We start from the raw sequence: 26,140 nt of genomic DNA on the forward strand, positions 1-26,140 counted from the left end.
TTTTCAGCCATTTCCGGGACCGACTTCTTATCTCCCATCCTACTGTTAAAAATATACATTGAATAAAGTAATGTTGAAAACGCAAATGGTTGCAGCCATTTCCGGAACCGACTTCATATTTCCACCCCAATGTTAAAAATATACATTAAATAAAGTAATGTGTAATGCGTAAACGGTTTCACCCATTTTCGGGACTGATTTAATATCCCCCACCCCACAGTTAAAAATATGCATGAAATAAAGTAATGTTTAAATCATAAACGGTTTGAGTAATTATCGGGACTGACTTCATATCCTGTAACCCACTGCTTAAAATATACTTGAAATAAAGTAATGTTTAAATTAGAAACTGTTTCAGTAGCTTTTCGAAAGTAATACATAAAAACATTAACACGGTTAGCGATTAGGCAACCATTGCTTCAACATGAATTTTTGAGTGTAGTATCAGTTTCAGCATTCCAGTGACTTAAATCCCCCCTTTTTTGGTTAATGGAGGAGAAATCCTTCATTACTGATACAATTCTTATTTTTGTTATTGACCAGAGTGCCCCTTTTGGGGAGCTGGTTTCCCCCTAAATTTTTAACCGACCGACCTCATATCCAATTTCGCCCTTGTGGGGAAGCAAAAAAAAAAAAAAAAAAAAAAAAAAAAATCAGAACGGACATTTTCCAGGGCATTTTGTAATTAAATCAGAAATAATTTTTCTGAGTTTTTTAATATTAAAACTTTGTTACATTAAACAGTACCTATTCACAATGCCTTCCCACGGGACAGATTTAGACACTAGGGTCGTTTTTTAACGTGGAGAAAAAATTGTCTTAGTCGTAAAGGATTTCTCTTCCACTGAGAGAGAAGAAATTGAAATGTAGCGCCTGAAGAACAGATACTACACTTTGATCTTAGCCAAAAGGCCAAGAAAGACAAATCATTTTTATTAGATTTGCCTCAACAGCGACACCAACTTTTTTTTTTTTTTTTTTTTTTTTTATACGACCAGACCAAGTTTATTTGGAATATTCCACTTTTCTTTTTTAGGGATGCACAGCATGATAACGGAAGGAGCGATAAGCGTAATAATATATAATTATCATAGATGCTACAGTGTAAAAAACGTTTAAAAATCCAATATTCAAAAGAATTTAATTTCAGAAATATTAGCCACAATTCAAAAGCAGTGTATGTAGTATTGATGGAACAATTCCTATATTTTTCCCCTGATTCCGATACAATTACAGATTCCGTTCTAAATTTACAATACTGATTCTTTTTAAATTTCCTAATATGGTGTTTTCAATTTTTTTTTTTTTTGGTGGGGGGGGGGGGTAGTGAAAAAAACGCACAGAAAAAAGTGTACTATATGCATATATTTCTGTAAATGTAAAAATACTTGTGGAAGTAATCTATGGATTTTAGTTTTACTCATAATTTAAAATCAATAAATATTTATTTCATCAATATTGGCCATGCAAAATTAAGTTTTAAACAAAACAAAGCAAATAAAAACAAAAAGAATTATTTTTTGGCATCGGAAAATAAACCATTTTTTTTCCAATTCAAATATCGCAAAATGTTAAGATTTTTTTTCAATTCCTGATTCCAATTGTTCCACCACTAGTGGATAGTCATCTCTGTCATGTTAACCCATTTATCACATAACAGTGAGAGTAAAACGCCAAATTAACATTAAAAATAGAATAACAATAACTTTAATCGACTGATCGTCAGTATTCGGTTGAACCCATTTTTTGCACTAACGGTAAACTTGAAAGACTTTATTTCAAGTTAATTCAAATAGACGGGCCTTCTTTTTTTATATACTGCTTTTGCAATATCCGTCACAATATTAACTAATTTGCCAATTAGTTTTGAAAAGGAACATTTTATTAATTAAGTAACATTTGTTATCTTTTTTTTTTATATACAATAATTGTATTATTTTCTGGAGAAATATTGAAAATTTGGTTGAAATATTTCGTTCTTTAGTGGAGCCAGCTAGATTTTCAATAAGTTTAAAAGCTATAGTGAGCACCCCCCCCCCAAAAAAAAAACTCATATATATCTCCATGTATAATATTTTGATTGCAAAAATTCCCCTCTGGACCAAAGTACCGTAGGTTTGCAATAACAAATGCCACATACAAATTTATCATGTCCAGCAACTATATTATTTAACTTTTGACCGTCATTTTACACACATTTATTCGTTATAGTAAAATCCTACATTACATCTCAGGAGCAACATCAGTCGCAACCATCTATAGTGAGAGTAGTTGCTACTTTTCCCTCTAAATAAAAAGTACTCCTACCACTCCCAGTCAACACCAGGAGGTATTCTGCATTTGGACAGATATGGGGTTCCACCCTTATTATCTGGCTCATATACTTACATACATAACCATCTTTCTATTCCCAGATTCCAAAAATAATGATTCCTCCCTCTTCACATACCTCCAATCTAATTCATTCATTCATTCCAGAATGTAAACTTTCCTATGAAAACGAACACTCCAGAGACTTAGAAAATGCCTTCCCTCTATACAAAAGGCAACCGTTTAAAATAAAATACCCCAAATACAAACAAATTAATACATCGAAACATGTTCATAAATCAAGACTATTTGTACATTTAATATACCGTACCTGTTAACTTTTCTTATACAGCTACACTACTGTGCAACATCTTTTGCGTTTATGTTCACTGTACATACTGTTTTCCGACACATCATCACATGCTGATAACCATTATTTCTTCCTTTTCTAACAGCTATATAAACCTTTTTTTTTTTAGTATGATTAATGCATAAAGAATTTTAGTCAAATAAAAAATTAAAACTGATTTTGCAATTATTACAGTCAAGACCTGGATTTTGTATGATTTAGAAACCTTTAAACTGTCTGAAATGTTTAATTCTTCCTTTTCTACCATTTAGATAAGCTTTTTTTTTTCTTAGTGTACGACCGACAAAAATTCATTTTCTTTCACCTTCAACTGGGCCGTTCTTTGCAAGGAGGGGTAAGTTTATGTGTTGACATTTTTGTACATTCATTCACGCCTCATGATATGCACGTTTTAAAGGAGTTATTTCAAAAGGCCAGTAAAGTCATAAGTTCTCCATAGGCCAATCGACTAAAGCGTTTCCTTTTTTTAACCTGCTTTTCCTCTTTGCATTACACATTCGAGTCTGCCTACTGTGGCTAATTTTTTTTCTTTTTTTTATGCTTGCTATTTACATTTTTTAAAAGGGGTTACTTGATTTTAAAAAATATTTTTTCTTATGACTTGCACGGAATAATAACTTATTACATGTTTTGCTTTTATTTTGTAATGAAATTGAATCACAAAGCAAAATGAATTGTTTTTGCCTAATTTTCCCCAATTGTATTTTTTTGGGGGGGTATATATATTGACAAATGTTTATGCGTACTTTAAACACTTATAACTAATACTAAATGTTTAGCCTTTATTTGAAAACGAAAATAGGCTACAATACAATACCCCCACCCCCACCTATGAGGAGGTGATAATGAATCTTCAGGCCTCCAAAATCGTTCATGGGTCACATCTTTATACACAATGACAAGAATAATAACCAAAACGCAGAGTTATATCAAAATTATGTACACCTTTTATTATTCGGGTATTGTGCAGTGAAGCCAACAAATAAAAGGGTAAAAACATCAAAAAGTTCCCATAGTTATTAAAAGTTACTTTTCTGCCTTCTTAGTCCATTTTTGTGTTTTAATAGAGTATTAAATTTTCCTTATTTCATCTCAAGTATTTAGTACTAGGTAGAAAAATAAGTTAGTTGCCATAACATTCATTATATATTTGATTCCCCCCCCCTTTGATTGTTTGTCGGCTTTACTACATAATTTCTTATTCTAATAGTTTCTTCCATTGACTTTAGAATTCGGTTTCCTGCTTATCTGATTGTACTAACCTGCAAACGTTCGTAATGTCAACAGAAATCTCGCTACTTAACTCCCAACAGTCCTTTGTTCCACACAATTCCAAATGGTAGCCACTTACATTGCAAATGGCAATATAGCATGTAGTATGTTTAAGTAAAAAAAAAATATATATATATATATATATATATATATATACTAGCAGTTCAGCCTGGCTTTACTCAAGCCCTATAACTTTATAACTTTATATGCATATGTATAATAAAAAGTTTGACTCATGTTCCCGGGTAACCTACATCTAAAGTTTCAAGTGTTTAGACCCAAAATTGGTGAAGGAGTTTGGTAGAGTCTGTAAAGGTCAAATCTTTTAAGATTGACCCCTTGGCAGCCAAATTTTCGGCCAAAAAAAGTGTTTCAACCAAAAATTGGCTGAGTAATTTGGTAGAGACCACAGGGGTCAAATTTTAACTTTGACACCAATTTTGACCCCATAACATGTTTTGTGTTCAAATTAAAAAGTTTGATCCATGTCCAAGTAATCTACATCTAAGATTTCAAGTGTTTAGACCCAAAATTTGCAAAGAGTTTGGTAGAGTTTTCAAAGGTGAAATCGTTGAACTTTGACAATCAAATTTCTGTCCGAAAACTGATTAAAAAGATTTTCCCAGGGAAATGTACATACAGACACAATTTCACACATATATACATAATTATTGACACAAGCTTCTGTTTAATTTTTAATGAAATAGGAAACAGAATATTCAGTGCAGGAGAGCATCGATGAGATCATAAAGATCTGCTTTGTGGCAAAATCAACTGTCCAAACTAAACAATTTTGGAGGGCCTTTTTGCAGAGAAATGCTTCAACCAGAAACTGTCTCCTGGACAAATTCAAGGAGACAAAGTGTAGAGGATAACACTATGGTCAGTCACGATAAAAAATAACATTGTGACTGTCAGACAATCCTTGGAAAGTCACGCCAAATTTCAATGCCACAGTGATCTAGCACCAAGAAGCTTGGATCAAGCACATAAACTATGGAGCTGTGTTTGTAGCAGTAGTGATTACAACAGACCACAATAACTGTTCATATGGTTTATCATCTGGAATCTGGTTTATAAGCTCGGCGCTGATTAGTGCAAACATTCAACTTCCTGTTTGAACAATCAGAAGATATTTTAGGCGAGCGGAGCATGTGATAGAAGTTGATGAAAATTGTTAACATCCTCTTTTCCGGTTAGGAAAGCTGATCCCTTTAAAAACACTTTCTCCAACCCCAATCTTCTCTCTTCGAGTGGGAGAGAGAGAGAGAGAGAAAGAGACGGAGAGACGAGTGGGAGAGACGAGTGGGAGAGAGAGAGAGAGAGAGACGAGTGGGAGAGAGAGAGAGACGGAGAGACGAGTGGGAGAGAGAGAGAGACGGAGAGACGAGTGGGAGAGAGAGAGAGACGGAGAGACGAGTGGGAGAGAGAGAGAGACGGAGAGACGAGTGGGAGAGAGAGAGAGACGGAGAGACGAGTGAGAGAGAGAGAGAGACGGAGAGACGAGTGGGAGAGAGAGAGAGAGACGGAGAGACGAGTGGGAGAGAGAGAGAGAGACGGAGAGACGAGTGGGAGAGAGAGAGAGAGACGGAGAGACGAGTGGGAGAGAGAGAGAGAGACGGAGAGACGAGTGGGAGAGAGAGAGAGAGACGGAGAGACGAGTGGGAGAGAGAGAGAGAGACGGAGAGACGAGTGGGAGAGAGAGAGAGAGACGGAGAGACGAGTGGGAGAGAGAGAGAGAGACGGAGAGACGAGTGGGAGAGAGAGAGAGAGACGGAGAGACGAGTGGGAGAGAGAGAGAGAGACGGAGAGACGAGTGGGAGAGAGAGAGAGAGACGGAGAGACGAGTGGGAGAGAGAGAGAGAGACGGAGAGACGAGTGGGAGAGAGAGAGAGAGACGGAGAGACGAGTGGGAGAGAGAGAGAGACGGAGAGACGAGTGGGAGAGAGAGAGAGACGGAGAGACGAGTGGGAGAGAGAGAGAGACGGAGAGACGAGTGGGAGAGAGAGAGAGACGGAGAGACGAGTGGGAGAGAGAGAGAGACGGAGAGACGAGTGGGAGAGAGAGAGAGACGGAGAGACGAGTGGGAGAGAGAGAGAGACGGAGAGACGAGTGGGAGAGAGAGAGAGACGGAGAGACGAGTGGGAGAGAGAGAGAGACGGAGAGACGAGTGGGAGAGAGAGAGAGAGAGACGAGTGGGAGAGAGAGAGAGAGAGACGAGTGGGAGAGAGAGAGAGAGAGACGAGTGGGAGAGAGAGAGAGAGAGACGAGTGGGAGAGAGAGAGAGAGACGAGTGGGAGAGAGAGAGAGAGAGACGAGTGGGAGAGAGAGAGAGAGAGACGAGTGGGAGAGAGAGAGAGAGAGACGAGTGGGAGAGAGAGAGAGAGACGAGTGGGAGAGAGAGAGAGAGACGAGTGGGAGAGAGAGAGAGAGACGAGTGGGAGAGAGAGAGAGAGACGAGTGGGAGAGAGAGAGAGAGACGGAGAGACGAGTGGGAGAGAGAGAGAGAGACGGAGAGACGAGTGGGAGAGAGAGAGAGAGACGGAGAGACGAGTGGGAGAGAGAGAGACGAGTGGGGGAGAGAAAGAGAGACGAGTGGGGGAGAGAAAGAGAGACGAGTGGGGGAGAGAAAGAGAGACGAGTGGGGGAGAGAAAGAGAGAGAGACGAGTGGGAGAGAGAGAGACGGAGAGACGAGTGGGAGAGAGAGAGACGGAGAGACGAGTGGGAGAGAGAGAGACGGAGAGACGAGTGGGAGAGAGAGAGACGGAGAGACGAGTGGGAGAGAGAGAGACGGAGAGACGAGTGGGAGAGAGAGAGACGGAGAGACGAGTGGGAGAGAGAGAGACGGAGAGACGAGTGGGAGAGAGAGAGACGGAGAGACGAGTGGGAGAGAGAGAGACGGAGAGACGAGTGGGAGAGAGAGAGACGGAGAGACGAGTGGGAGAGAGAGAGAGACGGAGAGACGAGTGGGAGAGAGAGAGAGACGGAGAGACGAGTGGGAGAGAGACGGAGAGACGAGTGGGAGAGAGACGGAGAGACGAGTGGGAGAGAGAGAGAGACGGAGAGACGAGTGGGAGAGAGAGAGAGACGGAGAGACGAGTGGGAGAGAGAGAGAGAGACGGAGAGACGAGTGGGAGAGAGAGAGAGAGACGGAGAGACGAGTGGGAGAGAGAGAGAGAGACGGAGAGACGAGTGGGAGAGAGAGAGAGAGACGGAGAGACGAGTGGGAGAGAGAGAGAGACGGAGAGACGAGTGGGAGAGAGAGAGAGACGGAGAGACGAGTGGGAGAGAGAGAGAGACGGAGAGACGAGTGGGAGAGAGAGAGAGACGGAGAGACGAGTGGGAGAGAGAGAGAGACGGAGAGACGAGTGGGAGAGAGAGAGACGGAGAGACGAGTGGGAGAGAGAGAGAGACGGAGAGACGAGTGGGAGAGAGAGAGAGACGGAGAGACGAGTGGGAGAGAGAGAGAGACGGAGAGACGAGTGGGAGAGAGAGAGAGACGGAGAGACGAGTGGGAGAGAGAGAGAGACGGAGAGACGAGTGGGAGAGAGAGAGAGACGGAGAGACGAGTGGGAGAGAGAGAGAGACGGAGAGACGAGTGGGAGAGAGAGAGAGACGGAGAGACGAGTGGGAGAGAGAGAGAGACGGAGAGACGAGTGGGAGAGAGAGAGAGACGGAGAGACGAGTGGGAGAGAGAGAGAGACGGAGAGACGAGTGGGAGAGAGAGAGAGACGGAGAGACGAGTGGGAGAGAGAGAGAGACGGAGAGACGAGTGGGAGAGAGAGAGAGACGGAGAGACGAGTGGGAGAGAGAGAGAGACGGAGAGACGAGTGGGAGAGAGAGAGAGACGGAGAGACGAGTGGGAGAGAGAGAGAGACGGAGAGACGAGTGGGAGAGAGAGAGAGACGGAGAGACGAGTGGGAGAGAGAGAGAGACGGAGAGACGAGTGGGAGAGAGAGAGAGACGGAGAGACGAGTGGGAGAGAGAGAGAGACGGAGAGACGAGTGGGAGAGAGAGAGAGACGGAGAGACGAGTGGGAGAGAGAGAGAGACGGAGAGACGAGTGGGAGAGAGAGAGAGACGGAGAGACGAGTGGGAGAGAGAGAGAGACGGAGAGACGAGTGGGAGAGAGAGAGAGACGGAGAGACGAGTGGGAGAGAGAGAGAGACGGAGAGACGAGTGGGAGAGAGAGAGAGACGGAGAGACGAGTGGGAGAGAGAGAGAGACGGAGAGACGAGTGGGAGAGAGAGAGAGACGGAGAGACGAGTGGGAGAGAGAGAGAGACGGAGAGACGAGTGGGAGAGAGAGAGAGACGGAGAGACGAGTGGGAGAGAGAGAGAGACGGAGAGACGAGTGGGAGAGAGAGAGAGACGGAGAGACGAGTGGGAGAGAGAGAGAGACGGAGAGACGAGTGGGAGAGAGAGAGAGACGGAGAGACGAGTGGGAGAGAGAGAGAGACGGAGAGACGAGTGGGAGAGAGAGAGAGACGGAGAGACGAGTGGGAGAGAGAGAGAGACGGAGAGACGAGTGGGAGAGAGAGAGAGACGGAGAGACGAGTGGGAGAGAGAGAGAGACGGAGAGACGAGTGGGAGAGAGAGAGAGACGGAGAGACGAGTGGGAGAGAGAGAGAGACGGAGAGACGAGTGGGAGAGAGAGAGAGACGGAGAGACGAGTGGGAGAGAGAGAGAGACGGAGAGACGAGTGGGAGAGAGAGAGAGACGGAGAGACGAGTGGGAGAGAGAGAGAGACGGAGAGACGAGTGGGAGAGAGAGAGAGACGGAGAGACGAGTGGGAGAGAGAGAGAGACGGAGAGACGAGTGGGAGAGAGAGAGAGACGGAGAGACGAGTGGGAGAGAGAGAGAGACGGAGAGACGAGTGGGAGAGAGAGAGAGACGGAGAGACGAGTGGGAGAGAGAGAGAGACGGAGAGACGAGTGGGAGAGAGAGAGAGACGGAGAGACGAGTGGGAGAGAGAGAGAGACGGAGAGACGAGTGGGAGAGAGAGAGAGACGGAGAGACGAGTGGGAGAGAGAGAGAGACGGAGAGACGAGTGGGAGAGAGAGAGAGACGGAGAGACGAGTGGGAGAGAGAGAGAGACGGAGAGACGAGTGGGAGAGAGAGAGAGACGGAGAGACGAGTGGGAGAGAGAGAGACGGAGAGACGAGTGGGAGAGAGAGAGACGGAGAGACGAGTGGGAGAGAGAGAGACGGAGAGACGAGTGGGAGAGAGAGAGACGGAGAGACGAGTGGGAGAGAGAGAGACGGAGAGACGAGTGGGAGAGAGAGAGACGGAGAGACGAGTGGGAGAGAGAGAGACGGAGAGACGAGTGGGAGAGAGAGAGACGGAGAGACGAGTGGGAGAGAGAGAGAGACGGAGAGACGAGTGGGAGAGAGAGAGAGACGGAGAGACGAGTGGGAGAGAGAGAGACGGAGAGACGAGTGGGAGAGAGAGAGACGGAGAGACGAGTGGGAGAGAGAGAGACGGAGAGACGAGTGGGAGAGAGAGAGACGGAGAGACGAGTGGGAGAGAGAGAGACGGAGAGACGAGTGGGAGAGAGAGAGACGGAGAGACGAGTGGGAGAGAGAGAGACGGAGAGACGAGTGGGAGAGAGAGAGACGGAGAGACGAGTGGGAGAGAGAGAGAGACGGAGAGACGAGTGGGAGAGAGAGAGACGGAGAGACGAGTGGGAGAGAGAGAGACGGAGAGACGAGAGGGAGTATAATTGTTTCTGAATTTTAAAGATGAGGCTTGACAATTCATATTTAGATAATTCGAACTATTGTTTCTTTAAAAAAAAATTTTAATTCAATTTTCACTCCAAACAAGGCACAGTGCCACTTTGAAATAGGGGACATAAGTTCTAGGAAGAGAGATGAATATCAATGTGTGTTCACATTACATGTGAACTTCTGCATGTCAGTACAGTTGTGAAAGCAGAAACCCGGAAGGGAGTTCCAAAGGCTAGTAGTTCTTGGGAAGAAACTATTGGAGTAGAAGGCTTCTTACACCTAGGGATCTCTACTATAAAGGGATGGGATTTAACTGCTTGTCAGGTTTGTCGGGGATATTCACGTCGAGGGGGTACAAGTGCTTGTAGTTCGTCAGAGCATTCACCATTAAAATATTTGTAGAACAGGCAGAGGGATGCAACATTTCATCGATGGGACAGAGGCTGAAGCCTAGATGACAGTTCAGGACCTATCAGGTTGGCGATTTCTTTGAACCCTGTCCAGGAGTGAGAGACCAGTAAAAGATGCACCAGCCCAAATGCGACAACAGTATTCCATACATGGGCAAATGGTGGTCTTATAGAGATACAAGATACTTTCAGGTGCAAGTAGTTTTCTAGCACGGTAGAGAGAGCCCATCTTCCTCACAGCAGCCTTGGCAATTTTCTCAATGTATCTATTCCAGTTCATGTTCCCTGTAAATGTTAGGCCGAGGAGTTTAAAGGAAATACTTTTGGGTAATGTGTTCTTGGCCATTTCTATTGGTGGTAGAGAAGGTTTTTTGTAATTATTGAAGGAGACAAGCTTAGTCTTGGCAGCATTGAATGTGACCATCCATTTTTGTCCTCATTCCACTACAGATTGGAGGTCATCTGCCATTTCCTTGGATATGTGTTCATTTGTTTTCCCCTCTGCCTGTTATAGAGTGTAGTGTCATCAGCAAATACACCCATCTCCAAAACAATTTTATCAGGGAGGTCATTTATGAATATCAGGAATAATAAAGGTCCAAGGATAGACCCCTGAAGTACTGCATTTATATCATATCGTTTAGATGTACGACCATCGAGGACAATCTGGATTTTTCTCTTATTTAAGGATTTAATTACATTATGTATTCTTCCAGTGATACCATATGATCTAATTTTCCTTAGAAGACCATCGTGCCACACCCTGTCAAAAACCTTACATATATCGAGAGGCACCACTCCACCCTTCCCTGTTTTGTCTAATGAACGGTATATACATTCAGAGATTACAGTTAGGATGTCTGCTGTTGAAAGTGCTTGCCTAAATTCGTATTGTTTGTCAGTCAGGAGTTTAGCAGCTGTAAGGTGATGGACTAGAGCTTGATTAATTAAGGGCTCAAATATTTTGGTGAAAAGCGGGAGAAGGCTAATGGGGCAATAATTTAATGGGTCAGTTCTTTTGCCAGAATTCTTGAAAATTGGTACCACAGAAGTGATTTTCCAGCAGTCAGGAAAGCAAAATTCGTTTTGGGCATTTATTGAATAGTTTGGAGAGAACTGGAGCAACCTCAGTGGAGCATATTTTAATAGCACAGCCGGGATAAGATCCGGTCCACATGCTTTTGAGGGGCTAGGGTTTTTATGATACCATATTCCTGAGAAGGGGTGATTTTCAAATCATCTAATGTGGCATATGTCTGTAAAGGAAAGTCAGGGAGGAAGTGGTGTTCTGAGTCCAATATGGAGTTAGAGGTAAACCAACTGGCGAGTAGGTTAGCCTTCTCAGTTGCCGTGCAAACAACCGCACGATTGTTTATACAAGTGGGGGAATCGTTGACTGCCCATTATTTACTACACTTTTGTAGATTTTCCAAAAATCACGGGTTCCTAATGTGCTTCGATGCATTTTCTGATGGTTTCAGTGTATTCAGTCTTAGCTGTTGCTATTTATCTCTTACAATTACTTCTAGCTTCTATATATTTCTGTTTGAATTGGACTTATGTCAGTTGAATCTGTGGTATGCATGCACAACACATAGCTTCTCTATGTCTCATTCCCTATCACAGACGGTTACATTTCCGACACGTTGGAACAATGGCAGCTGCACAAGTAGAAGTAAACCATTGGGGAGAGTGGGGCTTGCTATAGAATTTCCGTGTGGGAAAATGTGCTTCAATTGCCGTTTTGAACCATTCAGTGGTCTCATTTGTGCACTGTTAAGCTGGAAGAGAAAAGATATTTCTCCATGGGGCATCTCTGATGAGATCCCTAATGGCTTACCAGTCAGCCTTTTTGTAATACCTTGTTGTTTTGAGCAGTGGGTCTTCAGTTTTGGGTCGAGAATTAAGGGCGATTACTACCATTATCACCGTAACCGTCTGTGATAGGGAATGAGACAGAGAAGCTATGTGTTGTGCTACCAGCTACGTCTGAATAAGTAGGGAATCAAAGCCAGTTACTGTGGTGGACACTGAAGTCACCAAATACATGTACTTGTGTACTAGCATCGAGGGAGAGTGCTATATCTATGCTGTCAAAGACTTTGTTTATTAGGGTACTGTCCTGTATTGAGGGTGAGCGGTATAGAATATACAAGTAGTTAATATTATGATGCATGTTTAGTCTGAAGCCCATAAAGGTCTGGTCATCTGCTTCAAGTTTTGTTTCTCTAGTCAGGGGGAGGGTGTTACGAATATAGACTCCAAGTCTGTGCATGTGTTGTCGGAGTCCTTACGGAAGAGTGGGAGATAACCAGGCATGTTAAAGTGGTTAGAAGGAATGGAGGAGTGTAGGTTAGTTTCACTTAATGCTAAGATATCCGAGGTGTTTACTAGGAGAAATAATTCAACATTAAGTTAGTTCTAAGCTTGTAGATATTCGTAAATGCAAGCCTCAAGGGAGGAGGCAGGTTGGTTTTCTTTGAGTCTAGTCTTGGTTTAAACGTAATTTTTTCTTGAACTGTCATTTCATTTAAAAGTTTCAGTTAGGGGGAGTGGGGGGTGCTGGACAAGTGGTTGTGCAGAATATGATACTTGCAATAAAAGTAGACCATCAGTTGTCTCCTCACCTACAGGATTGTGGCCTCAGAAAATCCCACCGGGGATGAGTGCAGGGTCCCTGTCCATGCGCAACATGGCACTAAAAACATCCCGATATTATACAACTGTTGATGGAGCAGCCGCTCTAAGCGCTACCAAAGAGTTAGGGCTTCTGTACTATTAGTCAGAAACAGCAATAAGTAACTGTCAATTTGGTACCCTCAACCCATTAGACAAAAGTTAGCTCAATCCAACCGTACCGGCATATATGGTACTGAAGCACCTCCACAGTGTTCAGTTTAGGGGATGGGATGTGGTGGGAGCGGGGAAAAACGGCATTCATTGCCTTAATCAGGAAACAAGGTCGACCACTGGGTGTTGAGTGTTATTTGTATAATGTTTCGGTTGATGTAACCTCTGACCTTAAGGTTTATTTTGCCAGACTTCTGAATCTTTCAACCGTCAAACTTGTAATATTGCACAAAATTTTAAATGGAATCTTGAAGATTGAACCTTCAATTTCCAGAAGAGTCTAACTTACAACTGAATACTACCAAGTACTTTATCCACTACGCCATGGGTCCTTGCGAACTACTCTTCTGGAGTTTAAAGGTTCAATTCTCAGTGCATACGACATTCAAAATACCATTGCGAATTACTTTTACTAAGTCATGGTTGACACAATGAGAGCATGCTACCCTCATGTATTAAATAAATTTTGTGCAGATTCTGGAGTTCGATAAAATATCTGAGTTTGACCCGATATATCTGAAGAATGTCGGAGGTTACACATTGTAAAAATAATACTAAAGATGAGAACAGTAGTCCAAATAATCAAAACGATATGAATTCCATAGTTGTTTTCTTCAGTGTAAGTAATTTTGCAAAGTGCAAATATTACATTTAAGATTTTTAGATTAACGATACCGGATATATTTAGTGGGTTGCATGTTTGTGATACTGTGGATGCCCCACCCCACTCCAAGTGTAAGCAAGTAAAAAAAAAGAAAAAAATATAACAAAAGAAAATAAGTTTATCAGCAGAACAAAGGTATAGAAAGATGTTCACCAAGGTACACTAAAGGGAACAAAAAGAGGATTGTTAATCAAGGTGTAACAATGATTGGGGAGAAAAGGGCCGGACAATAGAAGTCAATATATATAGAGAGAGTTAGTTTACAGGCAGTTTTAGGAGTGGAAATGAGTTTTGCAGCAGTTCACGACAGTTTACAGACCGTCTCGGGTTTCAAAGGTTGAAGATATTTGATCAAGAGAAGAGATACCACACCATAAATATGTCTCCTGTGGAGTTTCGATCATGCAGAAGTCAATCTACTCACTTGAAAAAAGTAATGCTTTGACAGATATGAGTTTCTCTGCTGTGATTATGACCCACTCAGGGTCATGAAAATTTAATGCGAGTCCCAATATGAAACTCCTAGGCAGTAGTTTTATTGGTGCATAATTTAAAATTTTATAGTTTTATTATTATTATTGTTGTTAGTATTATTTTCATTATTTCTTTTCTTATATATTTTATTCCCTTTGTTTATTTTTTTTCTTTCTTTTTCACTTATTTAAATGCCGTTAATTTATTTTCTTTTTGAATATTACATAACTGCCGTCCCGATTAATATGCGGTGTGGATTTTTTTTTTAAATTCTCATTACGGTCTACTTTTGTATAAGCAATATTGCTTAAAGAGGGCTAAGTATTTTTTTTTTTTTTTTTTACATAGGAGTCACCACTTATCAAGGCCTAGAGGCCACTTAAGGGTTAAAGAGTGAGCAGTAGTCAATGGGACAATATTATAGTAATCGTTAGTTCACTTCCAACTCCACTTTAGACCCCGCAAACCACTTTCCTCCCTAATTTCCCTTTGTGGACAGAATCCACACTTACAGATTTGAAAATCACCTCTTCTCAAGCCCATGAAAAACACCCAAAAAAAAAAAAAAAAAAAAAAAAAAAAAAAAATAGTGTGGGCCTGATCTCATCATTGCTATAGAAATCAAGAAATGCTCTGCTGAGCTAGCATATGCTCTCCAAACTCATAAATGCCTTGGCGAGTTTTGATTCCCTAATAACTAGGATTAGGAAATTGTTGTACCAGTATTCAAACATTTTGCCAAAAATAACTGATCTATCGCCCCCATCAGTCTCTTCCTCTTTTTTACTAGAATTATGAATCAATCATCGCTAGTTCATCACATTGTAAATGCTAAGCTTATTTTTGGCCAACAGTATGAATTTAGGCAAGTCTGTTCTACTGTGGATATTTTAACAGTCATCCCTCAATGCATATAATTATGCATTGAAGACAGGGGAAGCTAGGGCTGTAGCCCTTGATATATGTAAAATCTCTGATCTCAAAAGCTTACTATAAAAATTAAATCATGCGATATTTCTGGACAAATACTTAACATATCAGATCCTTCTAGACAAGAGAGAAATCAAGGTTGGTCTCGGTCATAAATCTAAACAGCATGATATCAATGTGGGTGTGCCTTAAGGGTCGATTCTTGAACCTTTTATTTTAATATTCATAAATGTCCTCCCCGATAAAATAGTATCCGAGATGGGTATATTTGCTAATAACTCCATGCTTTATAATAGACATGAGGGGAAAAGAAATGTACACATATCCAAGGTAATAGCAGAGACCTTAGAAAATTACTTTCAGTCTATCTTTTTTTTTTCCTTTTTCTTTTTTTTTTACAGACTATTATCCTCATCTTTATAGTTTCTTCACAACGTTTCAGCCAACTATTCCTCTGCCCTTTGTCAGGTTGTTAACCGCAACTCAGATGGAAATGCTGAATCTTAAACTGTATCTTCAGTAATTACTGCCTTCCATAGTTGTTATCGTCTCCCCACGCTTTGGCTAACTAATCCTCTAGCCGACTTTGGGTAGGATTGAAACCACTATCTTCAGATAATGCTCACCTGGAACTGTAGCGATTTAATGTTTCTATCCACTACACAATGGGCCCCCAAGGGTGATCGAGGTTGGATTGTTTGGTCTTATAAATCCAAGTGTTTTTGTTTTCAGATAGAAAAAAAAACAACAAAAAAACTTGGATTTATAAAACCCCAAAAATCGTGAAACAACAACAATAAAAGATGAGGATAACAGTCCGCAAATAAATAAAATATACAAATTACTCATCTCAAAGAATTCCAACAATTAAATAATTTATACTTTTAGTTAGTAGCGGAATCAGGCTGTAAATGGATAACATTTAAATATAAACAAGAATTTTGCTATATTCCAAAAACAAGATGGCCACCTACAGAATATAAGCTCATGTAAGTTTTCTTTACTTCTTCCGGAATTTTCATGATTACATCATTATGTGTTTTTCTCTTTAACTTTCTGTTTTTTCTAAAGAGTCGACAGAAGGAAATATTCAATATTGACATACAAATATTGATTGTTCCTAGGAGTGAAATATCTGTATAATGTACGAAAGTTTCTTTTTTTTTATTTTGGAAAAATGATTGGTAAGATTAATAAAACCTTGGGAATTATTGTTTTATATGTAACAGAACTAATTTCAAAAGGGATTGATGCACAAACAGGAAAAAATATCTGCAAAAGCAAACATTTTCACAATATATATATATATATATATATATATACTATGTAACCTCTGACCTTCTTTGGATGTATTTATCCAACTCTGGAATCTTTCTGTCGAACTCGAGAATCTGCACTGAAATTCCAAATAGAACTCTTTGTTCAATCTATGGAGGTAACAAACATGCTCTTGTTTCCTAAGCCATGACTGGATAGAAGTCCTAAGTACTTCACAATTGTATTTTGCGTGTCGTCTGCACTGAGGATTGAACCTCCTACCTCCAGAAGAACGTGATTTTATAACAGAATTTTAGCATCCACTACACCACGGGTCTGCAAGTCATGGCTGATAGAATGAGAGCATGTTACACACATGGATTAAATAAAGAGCTCTATTCAAAATTCCATACAAATTCTTGAGCTCAACAGAAAAGTTCCAGAGTTTGAAAAGATACACTGTAAGACGATGGGAGGTTATATTGACTGAAATGGAGTGAAAATAGCACTTAAGATGCGAACAGTAGTCTGAAGAATCCAAATAATAAAAAGTTCCTTTGTATTATTATTTTTTTTTTTACTTCGTTTTAATTATTGAAATCCTAACGCTTTTACTCGCCCTTCTAACCTCAGTAGTTATTTTTAAGCATGGCGGTGGGGTGGCATCTAAGTCAGCATATAAAGTTTAATCAAGTGAAAAAGAAGATATTTAAATTCTGCAATAGCAAAAATAGATCAACTGGCAGGGATCAGGTGTCTTTAGCTATTGGTTCGGCTTTCAGAGTTTTTGACATTCTTACAGCACAAAGATGTTCTTTTTAGAAAAACAATAGCTCATTTTTCTTTTTTTTCATTATTATTATTATTTCACTTTCACGGTGAGAGAGATGAAGGGTAAATGAAACAATAGCTGGTTTTTATCTCAATTTTACAGAAAGGTAGAAGAGGGTGAATTTGAAACAAGATCGGTTTTCAATGTAAAGCAAAATCCAGCTACCCAAAAAGTGACACTGGATTGGGATAAAAATATAAATTTCGATTTTTATAAATTTTGAAGGATTTACTGACCAAAGACAGAAAAAAATGAAGTGCAATATCAGAACAGATATTACACTTTGCTCTTAACCGAAAGATCAAAGAAGAAAACCTTATCAAACCCTAGTAAAGAAGTTCTATTATACGGAAACAATAACTTTAAAGTTTGGAACATTTTCTACTTTTTTTGAAAGATTACGTTTCTGAAAAATTATAATTTACATAACTGAAAGATGTATTCAGGCAATTAATTCCTATTTCAGTCACATAAATTATTTTGAGTTGAAATGAAAACACATTTGAGTTGGATTATTTTTTCTTTTTTTCTCCCTCACAATGAAGACGTTCACTTTTCACATAAGCAGATTTTTTTTTCTTTCCTCTAACCAACAATAAAATCACACTTGAACAAGACATCATCCCAAAAACCAAAAAACCTGTTGAGCAAAAAATCTGTCTTATTCTGTCATCTCGGACTTCCAATAGCACCTAAATTTGCATAATTGCATTATTCTTGTATCTAAACGGTTCCAGCTTTGCATGCCATTGCTTCCGTACATGACCACTTATTGTTGAACCTCTCCACACGGACTTCAGCTAGGGATTTTTATCCTTGGTCCCCAAAGTCAACAGAGGTTAGCCAATTCCTGTAATGACCTGGTCTCTGCTGATTTTGTAGGAGTTTAGTTCTGTGCAGTTCTAGGAGGTCCACCCCCCCCCCCCAGACTTTGCCTTCTCTCTTTAAGAAGGGGTTAGTTTATTAATTAACGTCTGATGGGATCTTACCAAAAAGACCAACAGGGCTGTTCAGGCACTTTTTGCAGGTCATAGTGCCCTTCCTTAAGGGTGCAGACTTCTCAATCCCAGTTTCCAACTCCGGTGTCACAGTTCTTGTAATAGAAGAGAACTATATACTCCAGTTACCACACTTTTTTATTATCGTGTTTCTGTCTATAGTATATTCTTTCTTGATTTTCTATTTATATAACGTTATGAGTGTTCTTTTAATTTTTTCTAATTTAAAATATGTGTAAAAAAAAAAAAAAAAAAAAAATAGAATGAATTTTGATAATAGAAAATGAACTGAAATGATCATTTTGTATTTAAAGTGCTGTGTCTCAGACTCTGGCTAGGCAACACTCTTTGTACTTGGTGACATTCACCCAGGATGGTTTCAGTCCATTCCTCCTGTAGAACATGCAGCATCCCGAATGGACACAGACCACGCCCAGTCGTCCAAGATAGTAATAGGAACAAGTGGCGAACAATGTAGACCTGTGAACCAAAATTAGATTTCTATCTATTTAGCTATCTGCTTTGATAGTGAGTGTCTATGCCTTCAACTGGCATCCTGAGGGTCTTCACCAATCTTGGAGTGGTTATGGAGCTGTTGCTTCATGAATGAATTCTCCAGAGTTGTGACACACAGCATAGCTGAACTATCAAAGTCACTTCTTTAAAGGAGATTGGTTATTGAACCCACAGAATTTGGAGGAGGCGGTATTGGTTGATCATTTCTAGCCTTTTAAGATCTGTAACTCTCATCGACCAGGTGTCAAAGCTGTAGAGAAAGCTTATGTGAACAAGCACTTATTCATTCCTATTGTGATCTCAGGTTGAGACTACAGACTAGATTGTAAGCGACTGAAAATGTGCCAGGTGTTTCTTAGGACATTTAGGTCATTGAACCCTAATCAGTGGCGACGAAATTGCTAACGTCTCATGCCTATTTTTCTCTTGTCTGATCCAAAGGGTTGATAGCATGCATTCAAATCACTTACATACTCAAACCAGGTCACACATTCAGAACATGATAATTATGCAAAAGCCATAAAATAAGATAAAAAGCATTTGGAGCCAATATCTCACTGCTATACAAGAGGGCAGAATAAATATAGGCTGGATTTGCCCTAAATCTTGAAGTAAAAATGCCTAAATGTAAGAATTATCTTTTTTTTTTTTATGAACCGATTATTATGAATTCTGGAATATATATTCTCGGTAACCTAGTGAGTAACATGGGCACATTATTTTTTTGTAAACTTTACCATTAAGGCAATGTAACCACCAAAATCGCTTCCTAAAAACTTAAATAAGTTAGATATAGGAAATTTAGAAAAAAAAGACTTCCTCTACATCAAACATCGAGTTATATTAAGCAAAACATTTTTAAAAGATTGATGTGTGCGTGTGAGCATGAACAATACGCATGGACTTGGGAAAATCCGAAACTACTGAACTTATGAATTATGGGATATATATTCAAAACAACAAGGAGAGTGACACAAGCATTTTTTTTTTTTAAATTTTACCATTTACCACTGAAAGTGTAAAACACCCCACAAAGAAAAAACATTAAAATTTAAAACTATTTTTTTTTTTTAATTCATTTTTCACCCCAAACAAGACAGTGTCACTTTGAAGTAAGTTGCAGGGATATTATGAAGCGAGATGGGCAGCAAGATGTATGTTCATGTTGCACTTGAACTTCTGCATGTCAGTACAGGTGGGAAAGCAAAATCCCGGAAGGGAGTTCCAAAGTCTAGCAGTTCTGGGGAATAAACTATTGGAGTAGAAGGCTTTCTTACACCTAGGGATCTCTTGTGAAGAGGTGGGATTTAGCTGCTTGTCGAGTTTGTAGGGGGTATTTATGCTGGCTTCAAAACCTAGATGATGTCTTTATCTCTTTCCTGCAACCTCTTCCTTACAAAAAGAGATGTTGCAAGTCTATCTTTACTATCGTTATTTTCATGGCAAGTGCTCAACTGAGCTTCAATTTATGTTCCTTTCCTGCAAAACTTTAAAAAAGCATTCGTCTTTCTACAACTACTGTCAACAATTTTTCCCACTTTATATATGTGTGCCTAAATCTAAAGACAAATCCCATGAACAAAGTTTGTTTCCAAGAACTGCTTGCCTGTGTAACTGTACCAGTTGGCTACAACATGGTCGTTTTCAAGTCCAATGTAAACAAGTTCTTGTAAAGCTGTCCCCTTAAATAATCAAATTTTACCTAATTTCCAACATTACTGATCATTATTCTGTTGTCTCACTGACCACTTTACACTCATTAACCCTTATCCTCGTGTGACCTTCAGGTCTTAATAACTGGTGACTTCCTAATGAAATACGTATATGAACATCTGTGTGTGAATCTATAGGATGAAAAATCTACTTGAAAGATTTTTATGGAATTTTGAACATAGTGATCATGATAAAGAATGTAATGATCTATGTTTGATTTATTTTTAAGGAATGAAATGTGCAGATACCCACCTCCTCCTTGCTCTATAAAAATGAATGTACCGGGTGGAACGATAAAATCGTCGCCCTAGAAAAGACGACAGGATTCCATTTCCATTTGATGAAAAAAATTTTTTTTTTTTTTTGCAGACCACCTATAAGTTGGCCAGTTGTGTACAAATCTCAAGAGCGATAGGAGTCTTCTATCATGTCTAAAAGTGACACAATGTTCAATGAGCGAGATTGGAGATGTGCCACTGTACAACTCATGCTCTTTACTGATCCAAGTTACGACAACAGGACAATGGCCAGCACCCTCAAAATGCATCGCTGGATTGCCACAAATAACAGGGACATGCCAAGGGTAATGAAAACAAAGTTTTCGGCCACAGTTATGGTCTTTGGAGTGGTTTAAAGTGAGGGCCACATACCAGCTCACATTTTCGAAGTTGGAGTGTGGTGATCCTCTGGTGCAATCAGGTGACCGCTGGTAGACCCAGAGTGTGGCAGCAGGACTCAGCACCAGCCCACAAGTCCAAAGAGACCCATGTTTCGATTCAGAAGGAATTCTATGACTACATACCCTTTTCTCACTGGCTCCCTTCTCCTCCTCCCTCGACCTGAGCCTGCTGGATTACTTCATTCGGTCATATGTCGAGAACATTACTAACATGACCTCCCACAACACCAAAGCCAGTCCTATCGCTGCTATCCGCCGAGTATTCGCTGAGCTCCCGCAGTCGCTTTTGGAAAAGGCATGCTCCCAGTTGTTAGGGTCAAGAGAAGGAGGGTCGGCTAAGAAAGCATCTACTTATACGTTAAAGATTATGCAAATATAAATAATTTTAAAATAATTTGTTTTATATTATTATACATATTTCCCAAACTAAACATAAAATTGGAGTAGGATCAAGATGTATGTGTTCTGTTTTTGGTAACTGAAGAGATCTTTCAAGACTAAGGCAATTTTTGACTTTGGTTCCAATCAAGAGTGTCCCATTTTGGAGAGGTGGATTTTGTGTCTAATTTTGGTGTGGATAAGTGGAGAGGCAGTAAGTTACACACACACACACACACACACACACACACACACACACATATATATATAAGAATATAATTTAAGACTAAATTATACTTTACATGAACAGGATACTCAAAAGAAATATTAAAATTTCCTTAATCCACAGAGTTTCAAAGAAATGCGTTCTTCTCATCAGAGGAAGGATATTAGCAAATGAATATTATAGCGAAGCTATGAATTTGCTGGTACTGGCATAAATTGAAACAGCATTATATGAAAGCTAGTGATAAATGCAAAAAAGTTTTAGTGCAAAGAGTTCATGAAATGGGAAAAAAAAAAGATATAAAATAAAAAGTGTGAAATAAAAATTAAAGATTATAAGTCCATATGAAAGGATATGGAGCGGTTAAGTATTTTCAAGACGAAGTGATCATGTTCCAATATGAAGAAGTCGGATTTATAATGTTGGCAAACGATATAAATTCAAAATTCAAAATGTGTGTAATCCAGTTTTTTAGAAAGATCCGTTTGCAAGCAGTTGAAAAAGAAAAATATTTAATGATTCGAAATAATTTTTAAAGAAATAATGATGTTACTAACAGCATACTATTTATATATAATAAAAAAAAATCACTAGCACGGAGACCCGACGTTATCAAGATTGAAAGGGGATCAACAAATGTTTCACCCTCTCATACTTTTATCAGCGATTAAATCTGTTAAAGCGACCATTTTTTATTTTTTATTTTGGATCAAATCGATTGATTGCCTGCTTTAGTCAGAAACCCACCTCCCCGCAGTGTACCAGGAGGAAGCATCACATGCCTCCCAGCAGTGACAGTCCAGAATACATTGTAATCTACATTGCACTGCAGAGAATCTTGAGTTTATAAAATTATCTGTAATTAATGGCTTCACTGAAAGTTTATAATGCAAAAGTCAAGTATCATGGTTAAATTGTGCTCTGAGCAGAAAACATTCATTTTGAACGCATCCTTGTCTTATCAAACAACTGTTGATATCATGAAATTATTTTGACATAATCACTTGAATTCAAGTTAAATGTATAAAAGTAAAAGTCAAATATAGTTCAATTGTGCTCTAAAAAGAAACATTCATTTTATATGTGCCCCTGTCTTAAGAACCAAACGCTCATTTTATATGCCAGACTATTCTGCTCGTGTGGCAATAAAACATATCTCCCCTCACTGGTTTTCATACATGAAATAAACTTCAGTGTATAAGGATTATTTGATACTAGAAATATTCATAATCGTACCATATTTTCATTTATGAGACAGAGAGAGAGAGAGATCAATACGTGTGAGAGAGGGGGGGGGAGATCGAGGAACATATGTAAAATATTTACAATCAAGCCTCCACATGCTGTTATTTCAGATCATTTGAAACTATATCTGTAAGTTTTAGTCTCCCCTCCAAGGCCAGACGTTCTGGGGAAATACATACATATAAGTACAGAAAGAGAGATCAATAGGTGTGAGAGAGAGCGAGAGAGAGATCAATAGGTGTGAGAGAGAGCGAGAGAGAGATCAATAGGTGTGAGAGAGAGCGAGAGAGAGATCAATAGGTGTGAGAGAGAGCGAGAGAGAGATCAATAGGTGTGAGAGAGAGCGAGAGAGAGATCAATAGGTGTGAGAGAGAGCGAGAGAGAGATCAATAGGTGTGAGAGAGAGCGAAAGAGTGACATCAATACGTGAGAGAGAGAGAAAGAGTGACATCAACACGTGACAGGTAGAGAGAGAGTGACATCAACACATGACAGGTAGAGAGAGAGTGACATCAACACATGACAGGTAGAGAGAGAGTGACATCAACACATGACAGGTAGAGAGAGAGTGACATCAACACATGACAGGTAGAGAGAGAGTGACATCAACACATGACAGGTAGAGAGAGAGTGACATCAACACATGACAGGTAGAGAGAGAGTGACATCAACACATGACAGGTAGAGAGAGAGTGACATCAACACATGACAGGTAGAGAGAGAGTGACATCAACACATGACAGGTAGAGAGAGAGTGACATCAACACATGACAGGTAGAGAGAGAGTGACATCAACACATGACAGGTAGAGAGAGAGTGACATCAACACATGACAGGTAGAGAGAGAGTGACATCAACACATGACAGGTAGAGAGAGAGTGACATCAACACATGACAGGTAGAGAGAGAGTGACATCAACACATGACAGGTAGAGAGAGAGTGACATCAACACATGACAGGTAGAGAGAGAGTGACATCAACACATGACAGGTAGAGAGAGAGTGACATCAACACATGACAGGTAGAGAGAGAGTGACATCAACACATGACAGGTAGAGAGAGAGTGACATCAACACATGACAGGTAGAGAGAGAGTGACATCAACACATGACAGGTAGAGAGAGAGTGACATCAACACATGACAGGTAGAGAGAGAGTGACATCAACACATGACAGGTAGAGAGAGAGTGACATCAACACATGACAGGTAGAGAGAGAGTGACATCAACACATGACAGGTAGAGAGAGAGTGACATCAACACATGACAGGTAGAGAGAGAGTGACATCAACACATGACAGGTAGAGAGAGAGTGACATCAACACATGACAGGTAGAGAGAGAGTGACATCAACACATGACAGGTAGAGAGAGAGTGACATCAACACATGACAGGTAGAGAGAGAGTGACATCAACACATGACAGGTAGAGAGAGAGTGACATCAACACATGACAGGTAGAGAGAGAGTGACATCAACACATGACAGGTAGAGAGAGAGTGACATCAACACATGACAGGTAGAGAGAGAGTGACATCAACACATGACAGGTAGAGAGAGAGTGACATCAACACATGACAGGTAGAGAGAGAGTGACATCAACACATGACAGGTAGAGAGAGAGTGACATCAACACATGACAGGTAGAGAGAGAGAGTGACATCAACACATGACAGGTAGAGAGAGAGTGACATCAACACATGACAGGTAGAGAGAGAGTGACATCAACACATGACAGGTAGAGAGAGAGTGACATCAACACATGACAGGTAGAGAGAGAGTGACATCAACACATGACAGGTAGAGAGGGAGTGACATCAACACATGACAGGTAGAGAGGGAGTGACATCAACACATGACAGGTAGAGAGAGAGTGACATCAACACATGACAGGTAGAGAGAGAGTGACATCAACACATGACAGGTAGAGAGAGAGAGTGTGACATCAACACATGACAGGTAGAGAGAGAGAGTGTGACATCAACACATGACAGGTAGAGAGAGAGAGTGTGACATCAACACATGACAGGTAGAGAGAGAGAGTGTGACATCAACACATGACAGGTAGAGAGAGAGAGTGTGACATCAACACATGACAGGTAGAGAGAGAGAGTGTGACATCAACACATGACAGGTAGGGAGAGAGAGTGTGACACCAACACATGACAGGTAGAGAGAGAGTGACATCAACACATGACAGGTAGAGAGAGAGTGACATCAACACATGACAGGTAGAGAGAGAGTGACATCAACACATGACAGGTAGAGAGAGAGAGAGAGTGACATCAACACATGACAGGTAGAGAGAGAGAGAGAGTGACATCAACACATGACAGGTAGAGAGAGAGAGAGAGAGTGACATCAACACATGACAGGTAGAGAGAGAGAGAGTGACATCAACACATGACAGGTAGAGAGAGAGAGAGTGACATCAACACATGACAGGTAGAGAGAGAGAGAGTGACATCAACACATGACAGGTAGAGAGAGAGAGAGAGTGACATCAACACATGACAGGTAGAGAGAGAGTGACATCAACACATGACAGGTAGAGAGAGAGTGACATCAACACATGACAGGTAGAGAGAGAGTGACATCAACACATGACAGGTAGAGAGAGAGTGACATCAACACATGACAGGTAGAGAGAGAGTGACATCAACACATGACAGGTAGAGAGAGAGTGACATCAACACATGACAGGTAGAGAGAGAGTGACATCAACACATGACAGGTAGAGAGAGAGTGACATCAACACATGACAGGTAGAGAGAGAGTGACATCAACACATGACAGGTAGAGAGAGAGTGACATCAACACATGACAGGTAGAGAGAGAGTGACATCAACACATGACAGGTAGAGAGAGAGTGACATCAACACATGACAGGTAGAGAGAGAGTGACATCAACACATGACAGGTAGAGAGAGAGTGACATCAACACATGACAGGTAGAGAGAGAGTGACATCAACACATGACAGGTAGAGAGAGAGTGACATCAACACATGACAGGTAGAGAGAGAGTGACATCAACACATGACAGGTAGGGAGAGAGTGACATCAACACATGACAGGTAGGGAGAGAGTGACATCAACACATGACAGGTAGGGAGAGAGTGACATCAACACATGACAGGTAGGGAGAGAGTGACATCAACACATGACAGGTAGGGAGAGAGTGACATCAACACATGACAGGTAGAGAGAGAGTGACATCAACACATGACAGGTAGAGAGAGAGTGACATCAACACATGACAGGTAGAGAGAGAGTGACATCAACACATGA

The 26,140-nt window shown here is 40.6% G+C and overlaps 1 protein-coding gene and 1 pseudogene across 13 annotated transcripts in view; both read right to left on the reverse strand.

Annotated features, from left to right (window-relative positions):
* The window catches only part of LOC145259180 (solute carrier family 4 member 11-like), a 533,927-nt gene that overhangs the window by 272,877 nt on the left and 234,910 nt on the right, over positions 1–26,140 (reverse strand). The window lies entirely within an intron of this gene.
* On the reverse strand, positions 810–925 carry LOC145259341 (U2 spliceosomal RNA; annotated as a pseudogene).

This window comes from Euprymna scolopes, chromosome 34, assembly GCF_053919585.1.
Source record: "Euprymna scolopes isolate OS-2025 chromosome 34, ASM5391958v1, whole genome shotgun sequence".
Taxonomy (NCBI): Eukaryota; Metazoa; Mollusca; class Cephalopoda; order Sepiida; family Sepiolidae; genus Euprymna; species Euprymna scolopes.